This window comes from Felis catus, chromosome D4 (assembly GCF_018350175.1).
Source record: "Felis catus isolate Fca126 chromosome D4, F.catus_Fca126_mat1.0, whole genome shotgun sequence".
In the NCBI taxonomy this organism is placed as follows: domain Eukaryota; kingdom Metazoa; phylum Chordata; class Mammalia; order Carnivora; family Felidae; genus Felis; species Felis catus.
This window is the reverse complement of record NC_058380.1, coordinates 8,920,761-8,940,271: the sequence shown is the minus strand read 5'-3', so window position 1 is coordinate 8,940,271 and position 19,511 is coordinate 8,920,761. Positions and strand designations below refer to the sequence as shown.

Here is a 19,511-nt window from a genome sequence, read left to right as displayed (position 1 = left end):
TCACAACAGGCAGCTGGAGAGGATGAGAAATGTTGGCACATGTCCATCCCAGGGAGAAACAGCACTTGACTGGTAGCTTGGGGGAGAGGAACCCCTCTCTGGAACAGAGCCTCAAGCATGCTGAGTTGGGGGGAAGGGTAAGGGATGGAGTAGATCATGACTCAAGTGACATAGCCTCTCATTGTTCTTACCACGGTTTATTACATTTTGTTGAATAAATGCTTCTTCATTTATTGTACTCTCTTAGGCACTGCATAGAGATTTTAAATAGTTGTTGGTGTTTTGGTTTTTACTAGTTCAGGTTATTTTGTTAGGAAGTGAGTCTTCAGAGCTCCTCATACTGCCATTCCAGAAGTTAGGTCTAATGATATTTAGGTGAAATGTATGAGGGTAAACAAAGTAGTGTAAAAACAAAGAGAAGAAACCTGAAGCCTAATTAATTTGCCCATTAGTGGTGGTTATTATTTACAGATAGATTATGTGTAGCTCATTAACGGCAAACTTCATTTCTGTTGTAACTCATTAATAAAAAAAAATAGGTTGAGTGATAAGGCTCTAATGTAGGTTGGCTTTTTAAAGAAATCCCAAGATTTGGATACCAAATTCCAAAAGAGCATTAAATAAGCCCTTTAGAAGATTGAAGAATGGGTGGTTATATGCATTTCCTATGATACACATATTTTAGTATCTTAAATGTCAGTTATCTACCCAGAGTCTGGGTGGGTTTCAGGAGGTCTTCTCTGCACCCTCTCTCATGTTTGCAGAGCTGGCACAATAAGAAGCAATTTTATCTCATAGAACACATAGTCTTGGATTTAATTAACCAGGAAATATTTATAGAGTATCTACTGCCTAAAAAGGCACTGTGCGAGAACTCAACAAATGTAGTACAAAATACCTGTCTTCAAGAGGATAATATCTAAACACATTAAAAAATAACTTGTAACACAATATAGCATAGTTCAATGATAGATGGGTACAGAGGGTCTCGTGCTTTAGGCTCAAAGTCATGTTTTAGTTAAAATGGGCTTAAAACAGCAGTAATTTTTTTCCTCATAAATCTTTAATTTGGGCAGGGCTCAGTGGGGTAAGGCTTGTCCCTGCTCCATGCAGTATTAGCTGGAGGTAGTTGGTGGTTGCTGGTGATTAACTGAGGGCTGGAGGATTTGCTTCCAAGATGGCTCCCTGTATGACTAGTATATCGGTACCGGCTTTGGGGGAGCAGCTCAACCAGAGCTCTTAGTTTCTCTCCTGGAAAGTTCTAGAAAGAGAGGGCAAGGAAAATGAGGATTTTGAAAGGTCATTGGAATTGCCTACATTAGAATCCAAGAATATTAGAGTTTTGATGAATGGAACCACACTGCAATGAGGAAAGGGGGTTATTGAAGCAGGTTTATCTCTAGTCTATAAAATAAATAGTAAAAGGCAGGAGAGAAATGGGTTGATAGCCAAAGAGACCATTCAATCAGATAAAGCTTTCTTTCAAGTCAAGAAAAAACCAATTATCATTGAAAGCAGATGAAAAAGAAAAATGTCCCATATGTGGCTTGCTTTAGATTTGGTTTCTAATAGTATTTGATTAATCTACCTGGAATTACTAATGTATTTCTCGGACTCTTCTGGGGTCTTGCTTTGTTTAGATGCTTCTGTACCCCAAGAAGGGAGAGTCTGAGATTTTTATAGCATTACATCTTCATATAACCTGAATCCAGGTACTTCCAGAAAAGAGTAAGTGGCTCCCTATTGCTGTCTCCTTGGAGAATAGTCTCCTTTGCCGATGCAGAGAAGGGTGAGTACTTCCTGGCATCAACCAAAGTAAAACAGGGCTGAGGGGGAAGACAAAAGTATGAATCAGAGTAGAAATGTGCATAGGAATTGTTAACATTTTCTCCAAAGAGCTGTGTGGCTTTATTCATAATTACCTATTGGTAGCCAAAGCTACATGAGACTGGAAGACCGGTAAAGGACTATGCTGATGGTTTGTCAATAGTAGTTAGAAGGATTATTGGCTGCCAAGGGTTCCCATTGTTAGGAATGAAGGCAAGGGTTGGCAAGGAGGCAATTTAGAGCCACCGTTGAGAGCCACCATTTCTGAGAACAACTGCCCCTGATAAGAGTTCTTGCCACAGAACGCTCCAGGGTATAGCGTTCAGGGGAAACCAACCTGTGCTCCTGACAGCATTGATGGGAGCAAACTCAGCTGGGCTTTTCTTGAAGACACTGCAACCCTGACTGGCAAGGTCAATACACACTGCTCTGAGCCAGAAAGGAAACCCTCCAGGGAGCTCAATTGAGATGAAAAAACTGGGAGCATTCTTTGGAGGCCAGTGACCCAATCTGCCCTCCTAGCAGACACTGGTCATAACACTGATGAGAAAAATAGGTTGACACTCAGTAGAGATCAAGTGAAGAAGAGATAGTGTAGTGGAAAGAGCATGAGCCTTGGAGCCTATTTGAGACGGGTTTGTGTACCTGCTCTGGTACTTATTAGTTTGTGCTCATTGATGATGTGTTTCAGTTTCCTTGTAGCGAACATTTAAAATATCCGATCATGGTGTTAGAGGGCTGAATGAGATAAGACATGTAATAGATCCTAGTACATTGCAAATATGACAGCCAGTAGTGTTCTTTTCTATCTGGACCTACTTGAAATGAAGGTCATGAGACTCCAAGGGCATCCAGCCAGTTATTGAGTCCTTGAATTGTAGCCTGCTTTTTACATTCCTATGGAAATAATCTAGGAAGCTGTCATTTGGAAAAACCATTAAATAAAGGACTAGAGGCAGACACTGTGCCTGCGAAATTCAGCGCACTGTCACATGTATGTGGACTTGCGACTGATCCTAGAAATGTCATGCACTCAGGGGTCAGCATGCCTGTTCTGTGCATTTCCAATGTTGATTCCAGGACTTAGTATCACGAGACTGTTCAAGGGATCGTAGTCACAAAGGATGTTGTTTTCGGAAAAAAGTTTTCAACTTGTTTGCTTCTTATACATAAAAGATGGAAGCCACGGTTCTCTTTTAAAAACCCACTGCTTGATTAATTTCTCCCTGCCCAGCTCTAAGCTTCATAGCTGGATCATTTGGGCATCACTTTGCAATTCAAAATCTTAGCTTTCCAAAGATGCTTCTTGATTTGATGTTCCAGGTGGCTGAGAAGAAATGGACATTAAGTGATTGCTCATGGCTTCGAAAGGTCATGATCAGCTTTGTGCAGGCTAGAGAATGTCAATCTGCACCTGAACTTTAAGCCTCATATTTTTCTGATTATGGATATAAATCATGTGACATTGGCAAGTAGCTTATTCTCCTGCATATCCAATGCTCAATTAAGGCAGAACTCAGAGCTGATGGGCACTTCTGCGACTGCCATTTCAGAGGTATATTTATTTCCTTTCTCTCTGAACTCCAGCATCAAAGGAATTTGCCCTGTTTGGCTGGTGGGCAAAAGAGAAAGCAATTCCTCACTTAATGTGTAATCATTTACACATTTAGAGCCCTCAAAATGTGTCATTCTTTCCTAACTTAAATTATGCACATAATCCGTTTATTTAGGATGAAATACCTGGCACGCTTCCAGGAAATATTGTGAGAATTACAGATGTGAGCATTTAAAATCTGTAAAGTTCATAGATATACTGCTATTTTTGGCATAGCATCTGATAATTGATCTAATAAGGAACAATTTTGAACATTATGAAATATTATTTGCATCTAGTATTCGGTACAGATAAAAATACTTTATGGTTAAAATGTTTCCTGCATATACTGCATCATCAATACACTCAAGGTTAATGAAATAGATTGACCTGTTTGTTTAATAAACAGATGTTTAGTAAGAGCATTCTGTGCAAAGCCTTGAACTAGCATTTTAAAGGGTATCATTATAGCTGAATATATAGACGATATATTTTATTTATGTGTGTGTAAAATTTAGAATGTTATATGGGTTATCAAGGAAATAGTGTGCAGCGATGGTGAATTTTAAGAGGTGATCTACTTAGATAAAACGGTCAAGGAAGGACACCCTAGGATTTAAGTAAAGTAACATTTAAGCTGAGATCTAAGATGAGAAGTCACCTACTTAGGGTATATTAGCAGGAAGGATATGTGAGAAGAAAAGCAAGTACAGAATCCCTTCAAGGGAGTTTGGCATGTTGTAGAAACTCAATGTAGTGTCACTAGAGAAGCCTGAGCAACGAGAAGAGTAGAATGATACCAACTGGGTTTTCTGATCATCCCTATATAAGATGTGAAGAAGATGGGGCTCAGAGAGCACCTGTTTAGGAAGACAGAAGCAACAACCAACCAACCTGCGCATGATATCTTGGCCTTTTAATGGTCAATCCCAAGCCTGTCCTGCTCTCCTAAGAACAGGGAGATAAGGGAAAAGATGGACAAACGGCACAAAAGTCATTGTACCTGGGCTCTTGAAAATTTGTGGTAAGGCTACACGTGGATTTACTTTATATTGTATCCTATCGATTAATTTATGAATGAGCCCTGACAAAATTCTAGTACAGTAAAAATGAGGAAAAAAGAAATTATGGTAGGGGCGCCTGGGTGGTGCAGTCGGTTAAGCGTCCGACTTCAGCCAGGTCACGATCTCGCGTTCCGTGAGTTCGAGCCCTGCGTCGGGCTCTGGGCTGATGGCTCAGAGCCTGGAGCCTGTTTCCGATTCTGTGTCTCCCTCTCTCTTTGCCCCTGCCCCGTTCATGCTCTGTCTCTCTCTGTCCCAAAAAATAAATAAATGTTGAAAAAAAAAATTAAAAAAAAAAAAAAGAAATTATGGCAAAGCAAAGTAGAAATCAGCAGTCCTTAAAAAATGAGAAAGTCACTACCAGGAAGGCAAACGTAGAACATAACATTATAAGAGCAGTTCTGATTCATCTTCCTTAGCTTCATCCACTACTGGAAGCTGTTGGGGACCTTTTACCTAACTACATTTATCATTTACTTTGTAAAACACAAGGGAATTGCCATATCTAGGAGTTCTGGCTTCTGTATTTCATGACATTTTGTCTTGACTTGGAAGTAAAATTATTTTAATTCTAAGATACAGCAGGTGCTTCTGGAATTGGATATTGTCTTAACTGGAAAAGATGGCCCCTGGAGGAGAGAAGTAGAGTGGGGTTATCCCCAGACTTGCCAAACATCACAGATGCTAAGAATCTTACCTGGGGTCCAATGGGTTGGGATACTGGCATTCGCACACCCAATAGCGCTTGAAAGATATGGTACCAACAGTGATTATGAAGGCCGTTGACTTGGTGGGCTCAACATAACCAACCACTAATTCAGGGCGTAATGTGCAACCCTAAAGCCCTCTCTTGTGGCCTTAAAGAGCCCCCCCCCCCCACTACTGGAGGCAGAAGGCAGATTGGGCTGAAAATCAGGCCCAGGACCTAATTGTGAGTCAGATTGAAGAGAAGGCTTGACATGCAGCTTTACCAAATCTCGGATAGTAAAGCAGAAAACTGAAAGGAATGGCATAGGGCCATCTAGATGGAAGAATCTGAGAACCCCACATTATCAGCATCACTTTTGAACTCTCTGTGCCTTCAGAAGCGGTCTATGATTTCTTGCCTAAAAAATATTACAAGGCTCTCCTTGAGGCAGATGTTTATAAAATAACATTACTTCCTTACGCTTTGTCCCCCACCTCTCTTATGGCATCCAGGGCAATAACCAGGATTGACTCACTAAGTTGCCCAACCGGTAAAATACTGTTGTGAGAATTCAAATAAAACGTGTGCATTTTAGTTTCTTACTGCTGCTGTAACAAGTTATCACAAATTTACAAAATAAAATTGTACAGATTTGTTAGCTGACGCTTTCGTAGGTCAGAAGTCTGGCACAGTCTCCTGAGGCTCTAAAATCAAGATGTTGGCAGTGCTGCATTCCTTTTGGGAGGGTCTAGGAGAACATCCATTCCCTTATGTTTTCTAGTTCCTAGAGACCACCTGCATTCTTTGGCTCATGGTCCCTTCCTCCACCTTTAATGCCGGCCATGGCGGGTTCAGTCCTTCTCACACCGTATCATTGTCATCTTCTCTTGTGCTTCTTTCTTCTGCCTAACAGGACCCTTATTATATTGAGCCCACCCAGATAATCCAGTATACTCTCCCTATTTTATTTTTTTAAGTTTGTTTGTTTATTTATTATTTTGAGAACGAGAATGCACAAGCAGGCTAAGGGGAGAGAGAGAATCACACGACCTGAGCCGAAATCAAGAGTTGGATGCTTAACCGACTGAGCCACCCAGGTGCCCCATACTCTCCATATTTTAAAGTTAGTTGACCAGCCATTTTAAATTCATCTGCAACCTTAATTCTTCTTTGCCATGTATAACGTACCACATTCACAGGTTCCAGGGATTAGGATTGGACATTTTGGGGAAGTTGTTACTCTGCCTATCACACAACATAGAGATGCTGAAATTAGTGTCTGATGTATAGTAAATGCTCAGGAAACATTTGCCACTATTCCCTGCCTCCATCTCTGGGCTTCTGCTTTCAGATGGAGGAAACCACAACCATGTGAATCAGAGGCATCTCAAACCCAGTGCTCTCCCCAGCTTTCAGTAATACTCTTCTTCTTCGTTCTCTGATGTCCCCAAACTACCATATTCCTCCAGGCACTTCCCCAGTCCCTATGTCCCCAGCAGCAGCAGCAGATGATATTTTGTTGCCAACTTTGAAGAAAAAAACTAAAGCCATCTGCCTTTGAACTACATTAACTTCTGTTCCTCCCACCCACGTATTTACCTACCCCTGCTCCCTTTCTTGGGTCTTTGCCCACTGTCTTGGAACACTGGAGCTCCTCCCTCTTACTCATGGTTATCTCCTCCACCCATACTCTTGGTGCCCATATCAGCTTCTCTACTCTTCTCACTTCTCTACTTTTTCTCTGCATGTTACCATGGACTATTGACTCCCTCCTTGAGATGCTGTCTGTGATCTCTTGGACAACAAGCTTCTGTGGCACTATTCTCTCCTGGCTCTTCTACCTTTCTCCTCGCTGCTTGATCCCCTTCAAAGTCTCCCCTTCCTTCACTTACCCCATTCGTTGGTGGACTATCCAGATCCTGTCCTTGGTTCCTCCTGCTCTCATTTCATTGTAAGGAGGTGCACTGTCATCTCCATCTCATGCATGGTACTCATGTTTTTCATCTTCCAAGGCTCAGCACTTTGGGGAGGGCTTCCTATGAGCTCTCATCTTTGCCTTTCCTCTGAGAGAGATTCCAGAGCACTCATGACCACCTGTATCTAAGAACTTATAATGTATTGAAATGATATCTTAGCTGGTCTGTCTTCCCTAGGATACTGTATATTACACGTGAATAAAGATTTTAGTGATCTTTCTTTCTCTAGTGCCAACTACAGAGGCTGTCACACCATTCTTTTTATTTTAGAGAGTGCGCATGTGTGCACACGGGCAGGGGAGGGGCAGAAAGAGAGGGAGAGAATCTTAAGTAGGCTCCACACCCAACCTGGCGCCTGACATTGGGCTCAATCTGACAACTGTGACATCATGACCTGAGTGGAAATCAAGGGTCAAATGCTTAACCAATGGGGCCACCCAGGCACCCCCACAATTAACACCTGATGGAAGTTTGATGAACTTTTGAATAGAAAAGTAGAAAAAATAATGCCAAATTTATGAAGTCCTGCACTTACTCTATCATGTGGAAACTTTACTATAAATAAAATAACTTATTTCCCAACAAAAGTTGGTAGTGTGATTTGACTTTGCATATGTACCCAAAAAAGCAAAAACAACTTTTTTTCTAGATTGGTTAATATATAAACAATATGATATAAAGTAACTTTTCAGATACCAGCTTCCAGTTTCTGTATTCAGAATGCTTTCATTGATCAACACATTTTTGGAACTGCACTTATGGAAATTTTGTAGATTTGTGCAGTGCTCATGTTGCTCTGAAGGTCCATAATATGGCTTTTTGTGATGGATGGCTGATTAAAAAGTCTCAAAGTCCTGAACTGAGGTCAGATTCACATAATACTTACTGTAGCCTTCACCTAAATAGGTCGTTTGAATGACAATGAAATTGGGTAACTTAGGTCTTAAATTTTCTATTTATGTCAGGAAATCAAGGAGGAGTAGCTATCTTTTTTTCCCTGACCCTTCTCTTACCTCTGCTATAAAACTGCCAAGGTCCCTTGGGACAGTTGCTCTGTTTTACTTGTAAGGGGGCATGTGTGTTTTACTGGCGGATGAAGTGATGTATCCACATGCCAAATATAATTTTGCAAAGTCCTTTGACTTGACGGAGGTTGCACAAACAGGAGAAGACACTTGGAATAAGTGGCAACATGCATTCTTTGGAGCTTTTCAAATCCGGGAAATACCAAGTTAGGAAACAGAGTTCAGTAGAATCAGTTAGTGGTTCAACCCAACTATGTACTGGGCCTCTCTTCTCTATATCAAACCATATTGAGTAATCCATTTCCATAGATCTGGGTGGCTTCAGAAAATAATGGAAGCATATTTAGGTCACCTGTGGAGTAACTCATGTGGTGGTGTTGTTTTTAACCTAACATCACAGGAAGGGAACTGTCCCAACTTTTTTTGTCTGTACAGGATGCACTCAATAAATATCTGGTGTAATAAATCCAGGTCAAAGTCCCCGATGCTGGAATACAAAGATAAATAAGACAAATTTCTACCCTGGAGGAGTTCACAATGTGCCGGCGGGGGGGGGGGGGGGGTGGAAATCAGAGAAGCTAAAAAAGGAGATATTAAGATCTGGTAGAAGCAAGGTGTTACTGGAATCTAGTAAAGGGTAAGATTAATTGTTAGGTGAATCAGGGAAGGATTCCCAGAAAAGGTGCCATCCTTCAGGACCCAGTAGGCAGAGAAGGTAGAGGAAACAGGAAAGGGTGTTGAGGAAGCATCTATGGGGTCTCAGTGAGTGTCTTCATGGAACATGCTGGAGTTTAGTTGGATGAAGCATGAAAATGCTAAAAGGGAATTAATAAATCAGGTGTGGAAAAGCAGGCTGAGGTTGGGTTGTGAAAAGCATCATAAATCACACAAAGGAGTTTGAATTTCATTTTTCCCATTGAAAATTCCATTTTTAAAGCTCCATGTTGCCTGTAAGAGTGGGTTTCCCAGAGGCTGTTCCTGGGCATGCAAGTTCTATCAGATGTTCAAAGGGGTTATACCACAATACCTATTCATCTTTTAGTGAAAGATGGAAAGGTAATCATCCAGAGAAGATAGTAGGGAATCTGGTTGTGAGAAATAACATTGGTGGGGAATCTCCTAAAACACGTACAGTCCATCTATCTCTTAGATAACTGAAGTCAAATCAAATTAAACTGTATACCTGGATCTAACAGTTCAGCTGCCTCCTTGGATGGATATTATGATCATATTTTTCAGTGAGAAGAGATTGGTCTGTGCTGAGAAGTGTAATAGGAGATGGTTTGATGAGCCATTCATGTGTGCTTCGTTTGAACAGAGGGTTGGTCTTTATCTCAGAGGCAATAGGGTGTTTGAATTATTATGTGTCCTTCTCTGTCACCAACAGTGGGAAGCCTAGAGTCAAATTCCACTTCCACAGGAGGGTCTTTAGGGCATGTGTTCTTGGGTGATGACAGAACTCAGGATTTTGTTTGACTTCCTACATTGGTATTCCCTTGGCTTAATCTACTTAGTTGATCCTATTGCAAGCTTTTGTAACCTCTCTCTGATCCTTTTGGGGGAGAAGAGCTGGGATTAGGAGACTACTGAATGTACATCACTTACCACCGTGCCATCACTTAGCAAATAAGGACTCTTTTTTGTTATTGTGGTTTTTTTTATCAATCCTGCCTCTGTTGCACAGTACCCCATGTTGACAGAAATGGAAAGGTAACATACAACGCGCAGAAATGATTTTCAAAATCTTTTTCTCATGGTTTTAAGTTCATCACACAGCAAAGTGGACAAGTATGAGGTGAAGAATTAGTGATTGCAAGTCTCCAATCCTTGTGCTGTGAAAGGGACAAGTCCCTAAGTCAGAGCTGGTAAATGGAGCTTCTCATCTAATTAGGGAGCTATGGTATCACTATGGCTCAGAATCCTCATCTATAAAATGGGAATAACTATCAAACCTATTTTATAGAGTCATTGTAAGGATTCTGACTTTGTATATGTATATGTATATGTATATGTATATGTATATGTATATGTATATGTATATGTATATGTAAAGTGCTAAGAATAAAGTCTGGCACAGAAGTATTCAGTTAATACTAGCAGGGGCTCTAGAAAATGAGACAAGTGGGAAATCACTTTCAGAGGAAGTCATCCAGGAAGGCTACCCAGAGGAGACGGGATTTAAACTCGGCTTGGAAGGATGGAGATAATTCAATTGAGCAGAGAGAAGCAGGGGTGTTGATCCTTTTGGGAGCTGAGTTTAAAAAGGCAGAGAAGAGGGGATATCCAGTGAGGAAGAGACCTCAGGAAGGCAGAGAATAGGAGAAGGGGGCTATTGGGTGGCAAAGCATGCAAAGGCCCTGTTTTCTGTGCCCTCTTGTGTCCTCCTTGGACACTGATGCCCTGCCATGAGGGGAGCCCTCCCCAACCACCTCCTGAAGGAAAATCCATGCTCTTCTCTGAAAGACACTCTGAGCACTCTTCTGAATCTGTGATCTACCCTGTAGCCAAGAGGAAAACTACCTCAAGGTGTGGTAATTACAGGGAATGACAGAAACCTGGGCCATTTCCCCCACCAAATTCCTACACACAGACTCAAAAAACCATGATTCTATTTTGGGCAGTCAAGTGCTCAGGAAGAAAAGTGCAGGAAATGTGAAATGAGAAGGTGGCAGCAGAATTCCCATCTGTGCAGACACTGAAAGGCTTTTATTTCAGAACGTGAGAGAGAAACTCGGTGAGTCCCCGCAGGGATGGGTGGACGGGCTCCAGTGTGCAGGGCCCAGAGAACAGCCAAGATGGCCATGGCCATTTCAAACATCCAGGGTCATCAGGCTCCTTTTGTACATGTATTGGTTTGTTGAAAGAGAAGGAAATGTATTTTTAAACATGTCCCCTAGTCTGGGCATTTCTAGACCCTTTAAAATTTTGAGGGGAAGAAAGATTAATGTAGATAATTTATCTTTGTACCAAGAAGAAAACCAATTTTGAAACGTAGCAATGAAAGGTGAATCAATAAAGTACATAGAAGGTGTGATTGATGTGTGCAGGCCAATAAGCCTATGCCTGTTGGTGACAGAAACCTTAAATACAAAAGGATGAAGATACAAAGAGTGAAATGCCATTTATAGTTATTTATACGGTGGTACAGCCCCAAATTATTTGAGGTAGCCAAAATTCAAGTTGAGAATCCCAGCTACCCAAATGAACACCTGGTTGACACCAATGAGCATCACATTTCTGAAAGCAAATGCTAGACCCAGTAGAGGAAGAGATTTTCACTTAAAAACTTTTTTTCCATTCTACCATGTGACACCATCGTGAGTGTGGGGACAAGAGCATTAATCAAGCTGGCAATTCACGTGAAGCAAACATACACTGCCCACTCTGTCACTGTTCAAAACACCAGAGAGACATGTTTCACAAAGGGAACTTTCCTCAATTAAAATTTTTATTAGGGTATGATAGATATGCGCACACATCATCAATATATAGCTGGATGGACTTTCTTGGTGTGAAAATGTCCATGAAACCAGCATCCAGGTCAAGGAACAGGACATTACTGGGATCCCAGACGCCCCTGTCAGTTCCCCTGTACCTTCGAGGGTAACTACTCACATGATTTCTAACATAAACGGAGTTATAGATCATTCACTCTTCTTTCTGCAAATGCTTTCACTCAACATTATGTTTGCGAGATGAATTCACAACATTCATTCATTCCCTCTCATTGTTGTATAGGATTTATTTACTTAAAATGCTGTGATTTACTCATTCTATGGTGAGCAGGCCTGTGGGTTCTTTCCAGTTTAGGACTAACTCCATCAATGCTGCTGTGAATGTTCTTGTACATGTCTTGGATTTGTTGGGTTTATACCAGGAGTGGAAATGCTCGATACCTTTTTGAGTGTTAGCTATTCACTAGAAACTATGAAAGTAGGCTAGACACCGGAATAAGACCACAGGAAAACCCAGTCCTTGTTTGCAAGGACCTCACAATCCAGTGAAAGACAGAGCTGAGCTGTACATGTAGGGGTCAAGTGCCAGAGCACCTAGGACAGAGGAGGAAGACAGGCGGTGAGAGTCAGGAAGCCTTCCCAATGGGAAAGACACTCAAGTTGACTTTTGAAGGATGAAAAGATAGTGAAGGAGGGACAAAGTGGAGAAGGCTATGGAATAGTATGTACAAAAGCAGAGATAAGTGAGGAAGTGGGTCAAGGCCACAGACTGCGAGTTAGAGCAAATAGAGGAAGGTTGGAAATGCTTGGTGAAGGGGAAGGCTGAGTAGGGTAAGTTGGAGACACATCATGAAGGACTTTGCTTTCCATCTATGGAAATACTTACATTATCCTGAATGTGATGGGACGCTGCAGAAGATTCTACAGCCATGGAGGTGCGAGATCAGTTCATTCACGTAGCTATGCGGAGACAAGACAGGAGAAAGGCCTGGAAGCTGAAAGGAGAAGGGAATGTGGTATCGTAGCAGATGGAAACTAGGTGATTCTTTGAAGTCTGGTTTTGGCCAATATTCAGGCCAAGAACCTGGATGGGTTCTAATGGAATATGTCGTATGTGTGTGGGGAGGGGTGTGTTTGTGGGCCAAGTTTCAATGTGCAGAAACCACCCACAGCAATTCATACGGAAAGCTTTTGGGGCCAGCAGGCCACTTTGCTGACATCCAAACTAGTGCAGGCAAGGAGCCCTCTGCTCGAAAGTGGAGAGGCAAAGCATATGTGTCAGGGACTGATGCCAGAAAGCAAGTGTCCTACAACATGGGGCTCCAGCAGTGGTGCCCAGATCTCATTGCTCTCCGCCCCCTCTGGAGACCCAGACAGAATACTGAGTGGAAACTAACAGGTTCTGATCTCACCCAGCTTCCTGATAGACTCAGGAGAGGATTCTAGAAAAGTCTCCCAGCCTCCTTTGATTGAAATCATAACTTCAGGAGTAATATTTTATGCAAACTTAGCTAAGACAGTGGCCTGGATGGAGCCCAGAAAATTGGTGTTAGGACTCAGAATGGCTCCTTGCTATGGCAGAGAGGTGTCTAAAATGAAATATAATGGGGAAAAACCCGATTATTAAATTTCCAAGTATGAAATTTGTTAATAAATTAGAAAGTATGAAAAATTCATAAAAGCAGCAAGCATTTGTCCCACATGCCCCTGGCCAAAGAAAACCGTTATTAAGAGAGATTTTTCTTCCCCTCTTTCCCCCACTTTTCTTCCATCTACGCATTTCTATATAGTTGTAATCATAAGGCAACCTTCATTTTTGCCATTATTGGCATTATCTCATATTGCTTAAAAATTTTTGACCATTTTCTCCTTACTAAAAAAATTAAAATGTCACTTCAAAACTCTAAGAAAATTCTATACAAAAAAACCCACCCATATGTTCCTGCTACCCAGAGAAAATTATTATTCACTCTTAGTACATCTCTTTCTTGACATTGTGTGTTTTTTTTAATTTTTTTTTCAACGTTTATTAATTTTTGGGGGGACAGAGAGAGACAGAGCATGAACGGGGAGGGGCAGAGAGAGAGGGAGACACAGAATCGGAAACAGGCTCCGGGCTCTGAGCCATCAGCCCAGAGCCTGACGCGGGGCATGGACTCACGGACCGCGAGATCATGACCTGGCTGAAGTCGGACGCTCAACCGACTGCGCCACCCAGGCGCCCCAACATTGTGTGTTCTTAACTACAAAAATACTGCTTTACCTTCAATTTTCCAACTTTTGAGTTACTACCATGTTTTAGTATCCTTCCTAACTGTATTCCATTGTATAGCACCAGATCTTATTGGCATAATTCCTATTTTTGGACCCTTAAGTTTCCAAATTTTCTTAATATAAACAATGTTATGCTTGTTCAATTTTTAAAAATACATAGTCTTTACATGGAACTGCTCAGCAAAAACAAAAACAAAAACAAAAACAAAAAAAATGTAAAATTTTAAGGGTCTATGTGTCACCAACTTTTGATCCAAGAATTATGGACCAATTTATAACACTAGCAGCAAAGTAGTGCCCATCCCCCAAATTAATCTTATAGAAGAAAATGGAATTTTATCTTCTTTATTACTAATGAGGTTAAATATTTATGTGTTTATGGTACATTCTTATTCTTTTGTGAACTATCTGTTCAAAACATCATTTTTCTACCAGCATAGTTCTGTCACGTGGATGTGCTACTGTTTACGTAAGCATTGTTTATGAAAAGGGGGAAAGCAAAGTATGAGGAGTTCCGGCCAAAAAGCAAGCAAATTACTGCATGCGCGTAGGACACTGTGACAAAACCTCACTGCCCTCCATCCTGCTGGAGTTTTCCAGGTTTTTACCTACATGCATATAATACTGGAATGAACACCTCTGAGTATAAAGGTTTAGAGAAAATAAAACCTAGTATTAATATAGAATTAGCTTTTTTTTTTTTACAGCAGTGAAAGCCAGTAGTCTGAAAACAGATGTCCATAAAGGCAACATAGGCTAAATTTCTGTGTCTTAAGGTATCTTTTTGGATGTAATATAAAGTATCAAGTATGTTGGGAATCGTGCGTCACGTAATGCTCTCCTCACACATGCTCTTGGGATTGTGGAGGTCTGATGGAGAATGAGGTGTCCTCTGATGCTCATTGTACATGTGCTGGGGGAGACGGAATTGGGAACGTGAGGAAGTGTGAGGTCAGAGATGCTTGCACTCACTCCTTCACCTAGTTCTTGGGAGATCACCTTGCACCATTTAGCATGAATCTCCTGAAGACAGCGTGGAGAAAAATTAGAAATCATCCTTGGTTTGGGATTAAACCTCTCCATGGTTTTTTTTTGGAGGGGGCAGATTTCACTAACACATACTTGAGATCAGTGTGATAATGTGAATATAGGTGTGTGCTTATGTATTTGGTGCTCAGGAATACAAGTGTTTTAAACCTCCTTGAAGTTTTTTTTTTCTTTTTTTTTAGTGGATATTCCTGACCATCACTCAAAGCATTTGGGATAAAACCATAATATGATAGTTTCATATGCTTCTCAGGTGATTTTGATGATCTGAAGGTAGATTTGTTTTCTGGTCTCTATTTTGCTGATGTCTCCTATTCTAATGATCATTCCCTTGTATGTTATCTGTTTTCTCTACCAGATCTTCAACTAGTGTTTGCTTCAGTGTTCACTTCATACGATGAATCCACCAGATTTGTACATGGTATGCAGCACTCTGCCGATTCAGTGTGAGGTTTCCGGACTTTCCTTAGTTTTGGAAAATTCATAGCCATTTCACTTAAAGCATTGCGCCTTCCCATCTTCTCTTGCTGAAGTTCCAATTAGACTTAAGTTCAGACTTCTAATTTAATTCTCCCTATCTCCAAACCTGTCTTTTTGATTTCATACCTCTTTGTCGTTGCAGCACTCTGGGTAATTTCCTCAGATACATCCTCCATGTTATCGATTCTCTCTTTAACTGTGCCAATCTGCTCTCAAAACTGGTCATTGTTCAATTTTATTTACAGTGTTGCGCTTTGAGTTGTTCTACTGGGTTGTCCTATCTGCCTGTTCTTTTTATGTTCTTTCATGAGGGTTTTTATGTCTCTATCTTTTTCAGGATTGCAATTATACTTAAATTTATAGAGAGCTTTAGACAGTTAGTTTATCTTATTGTTTTGGTGTTATTCTTCCCACATGCATCTGTCAACTCCCCCATTTTTAGACTGCTTCCTTAATCTGTACTTTGTATTTTTTCAGCTAGGATATAGTGTCCTTGTGGAATGCTGTGTACTTTAAGATTGGTAGTAGTCCTACAGAGAAGTCTTACACTGGATTTTTCCTGTGCAGTCCAGGAATTTCACTGGCCAGAAATATTTACTGTATCTACATTAATATCTCCACTTGGGATTCCTCTGCTATGAGAATGGTCTAAAATTTGAATTCTACACTTACACTGGATACAGATGTTTAAATTGCCATTTGTTGTGGGATCTTTTTTCCATATCTGATCAGTGAGAATTTTGTCAGTAGCTTTAGTAAGGGGATAATGCTTTATAGTACCTTAATACAGTGAGAAGAGGTCTTTCTGGGTTCTAGCTTTGTGTGAATTTCAGTTGCAAATCCTTATCTTTCTTAGGCCTAAGGGCCACTCCTGTCTTCTAGACATGTGTAAAAAGACACAACCCCTGTATGCCCCTTATCCATGTCTGATGTCCTCTGTTCTGGCCTCAACTCATGGACTCACACATTAGTTATGAGATTCTTCTTTATTTTTGGCACATAGAGACCAAGAAACTAAGAGACAAAATTTCTCCCTCCATTCTTCCTTGCCTGTATGTAAAATAGTCTCATTATATTTCATCCAGCATTTTTATGTGTCTGTGACATATAGAGGGATGTCCGTGTTACGTAGATGGAATTAGAAAGGGTTATATCAGTCAGGTTTGAGAATCACCACCAACAGGTGTGGTAGAGAATTCATATCTTTGAAACTGGAACCAGAGTTTGAACTGTGGTTTCACCCCTTTCTGAGTAAGTTAGGCTGAGTGACTTAAGCCCTCTTCAAGTGGTAGGCTTCTCCTCAGGAAAATAGAGGTAATGTTACTAGGGATCTTCTTTAGATGTTCTTCCTTTTTGCTCTAAATTACCTTCATTTTCTCCATCCTCCATTCCTACAAAACCTGGGGAAGACTGCAAGTTTCTCATTCAACATTTTCCTTTAAAACATGTCCTTAAAAAATTCCTTAAAAAATAGGGGCGCCTGGGTGGCTCAGTTGGTTAAGCATCTGACTTCAGCTCAGGTCATGATCTCTGTTGTGAGATGGAAGCCCGCATTGGGATCTGTACTGAGCATGGAATCTGCTAAAGATTCTCTCTCCCTCTCCCTCCTGCATGTACTAGTGCACCCCCCCCCTTCTCAAAAACAAAACAAAATAAAAACAAAAAAGCTAGTTACCATGGGATGCAGTAGAGGTCATTAGGACAATGATCCCATTCAAAGCAATAGGCCAAATAGCCTGCTGTCTATGTGATCTGTGGCAAGTAGCTTTACTCTGTTTTTCTCACTTCTAAAGTGCCTTTAATCCACCTTATTCGTCTGTTCATTCAACAAATAGCACTGAGTGCTTACTTAGTGCCCGACACTCACGATACTAAATTGAATGATGTTGATAAAGTCACTGCTCCCAAAGAATTTACATTCTGGTGGGGGCAACAAACAGAAAATAAACAAGTAAAAACAAAATTTTATATATATATATATATATAATATATATATATAAAATCAGATAGTGGTAAGTGTTATCCACAGAATTAAAATAGGCTGAAGAGAAAGAAAATGGCTGAACACTCTTGGTGGATACCCGGGCAAAGATTCTCTGAGGAGGTGACATTTTAGAAGGGAATATAAGCAAGAATATGCCATGTGTGTGGGCAGAGGAAGAGCTAGTTTAAAGACTCCAGAGGAGGGAATAAGCTTGGAGTGGTGAGGAACCAAAGAAAGACTTGGTAGGCAAAAGCCAGAGCAAGTATCTTCTATAGTCATAGAGACTTGTAGAAAATTTTAAACTGATGGTTGATCTGATCTATGGTTCAAGAAGTTTGCAGTGGCTGCTATGTGCAAGACTGAAAGCAGAAATGGCAGGTTAAAAGCCATTGTAGCTGGTCAGAAAAAAATGTTTTTATCTGAGGCAAGAGTCCTAGAAATGCACAGAACTGGGCAGATTCAAGGTGAATGTCGGAGTAGGATCAGTAGTGTGTAGAAAAATGGCTTTTTTGAGTTGGGTGAAAGAGAAGAATCAAGGAAAATTGTCAGATTTGGGGCTGGAGCAAGCGGCTAAATGTTGGCACCATTTTCCAAAACGGGAAGAAAGAGGTGTGTAAGGGGTAGACCGTGTGTGTGAAGACAGCACAAGCAGTACAGAACTTCTGAGTCACTGCTGAGCATGTGAAAATGTTGCAAAGGCAACTAGAGTCAGGAGTCCTAGGGATACAACGTAGTTAAGGATAAATGTCTGGGATTGATCACCATGAAACTATGGGCTGGTTGGAATCCCTTAAAGAGACTTGGTAGAGAAAAGAACAGGTGAGTACAGAATCTCAAGGCAGTCTTACATCAGAGGTCAAGTTGAGTACATGGACCAAAGGAGAATGGAAAAAGTGTGATGGGGGACAGAAACGAAATCAGAAGAGTGTGGTAAGCTTCAAGAAGCAGAAAACAACCCAGGGTGAGGCCAGAAAATTAAGTATTTGAAATGCCACATGAAGGAAATCATGTTTAAGGATCCAGCTGTATCTACGACTACTAGTTTCTACAGCACTTAAGGGCTTGGGAAGGAGTCCTTAATAATAAGTTTGCCAAGAGGTTGAGAGAGTTCCATTGAAACTCAATAGACGGGACTTACAATGCACAGGAAGATAACGAAACACGTGGTTTTATCAGAGTCACTGCAACAAGGAGATTAATGTGCTTCAAGATAAATATAATAATGAATGGATCTAAATGCAATAATTACACATTATAAGGAAATAAGGATCATATGTAAGCTGGCACCAGTCCAGAAGTCAAGTTTATCCACAGCTATCACAGAACAATTAGAGTTTTTCACTCCACAATTGACGCGTTTGGGTTTATGGCACAAATGGAACAGTAATTCATACTATCATTTGATAGCACCATTTGCATTTAGGAAATTTGTAAAGCTGATAAGGTCCTGTAGGGGCACCTGGGTGGCTCAGTGGGTTAAGCATCTGACTTCAGCTCAGGTCATGATCTCGTGGTTGGTGAGTTTGAGCCCCGTGTCGGGCTCTGTGCTGACAGCTCAGAGCCTGGAGCCTGCTTCGGATCCTGTGTCTCCCTCTCTCTCTGTTCCTTACCTGCTGGCATTCAGCCTCTCAAAAAATAAGCATTAAAAAAAGGAGAGAGAGAAGAGCCCTCTGAAGACATGGGTCAGCATGAACCAAACCCCTCTACATTAAAATGTCTCAGAAGCAAGTAGTGGGGAAAGAAAAGACAATCAACATGGCAGGGAAGTAGAAACCAAGTTGAAGAAATAGCAGAAGAGGTTTTAGGAACCCCCACATCTAACGTTGAATTTTAATAAATTCACAAAAAAAATACCTCATGGTGCCTAGAGACAAACCTATACGTACAGACACTTAGAAACCTCCTAATGAAAAAGACAAATGTTCATCCAGTCACGTCCAGTGCACCTGACAAGCCATGCCCAACTCCACAGAGTTTCCCATCAGCATTTACTCACTTTTTCAAATCTTGAGAGAGCTAAAGATTACTTGGCATGTGAAGAAAGTCTCTAACATAAAAGATGAGACATCAAAACAAAGGAGGAAGAAAGGAAACTCAAAA

The 19,511-nt window shown here is 40.9% G+C and overlaps 1 long non-coding RNA gene across 13 annotated transcripts in view; it reads right to left on the bottom strand.

Annotated features, from left to right (window-relative positions):
- The window catches only part of LOC109493699, a 90,273-nt gene that overhangs the window by 16,294 nt on the left and 54,468 nt on the right, over positions 1-19,511 (bottom strand). For 12 of the 13 annotated variants that reach the window (XR_006588535.1, XR_006588537.1, XR_006588533.1 and 9 more), the window contains one exon: positions 11,602-12,621. This is a non-coding gene — a long non-coding RNA (uncharacterized LOC109493699). Of the gene's footprint in view, positions 1-7,062; positions 7,234-11,601; positions 12,622-19,511 lie in introns of those variants that run through there. The other variant, XR_002737800.2, reaches the window with a different exon arrangement.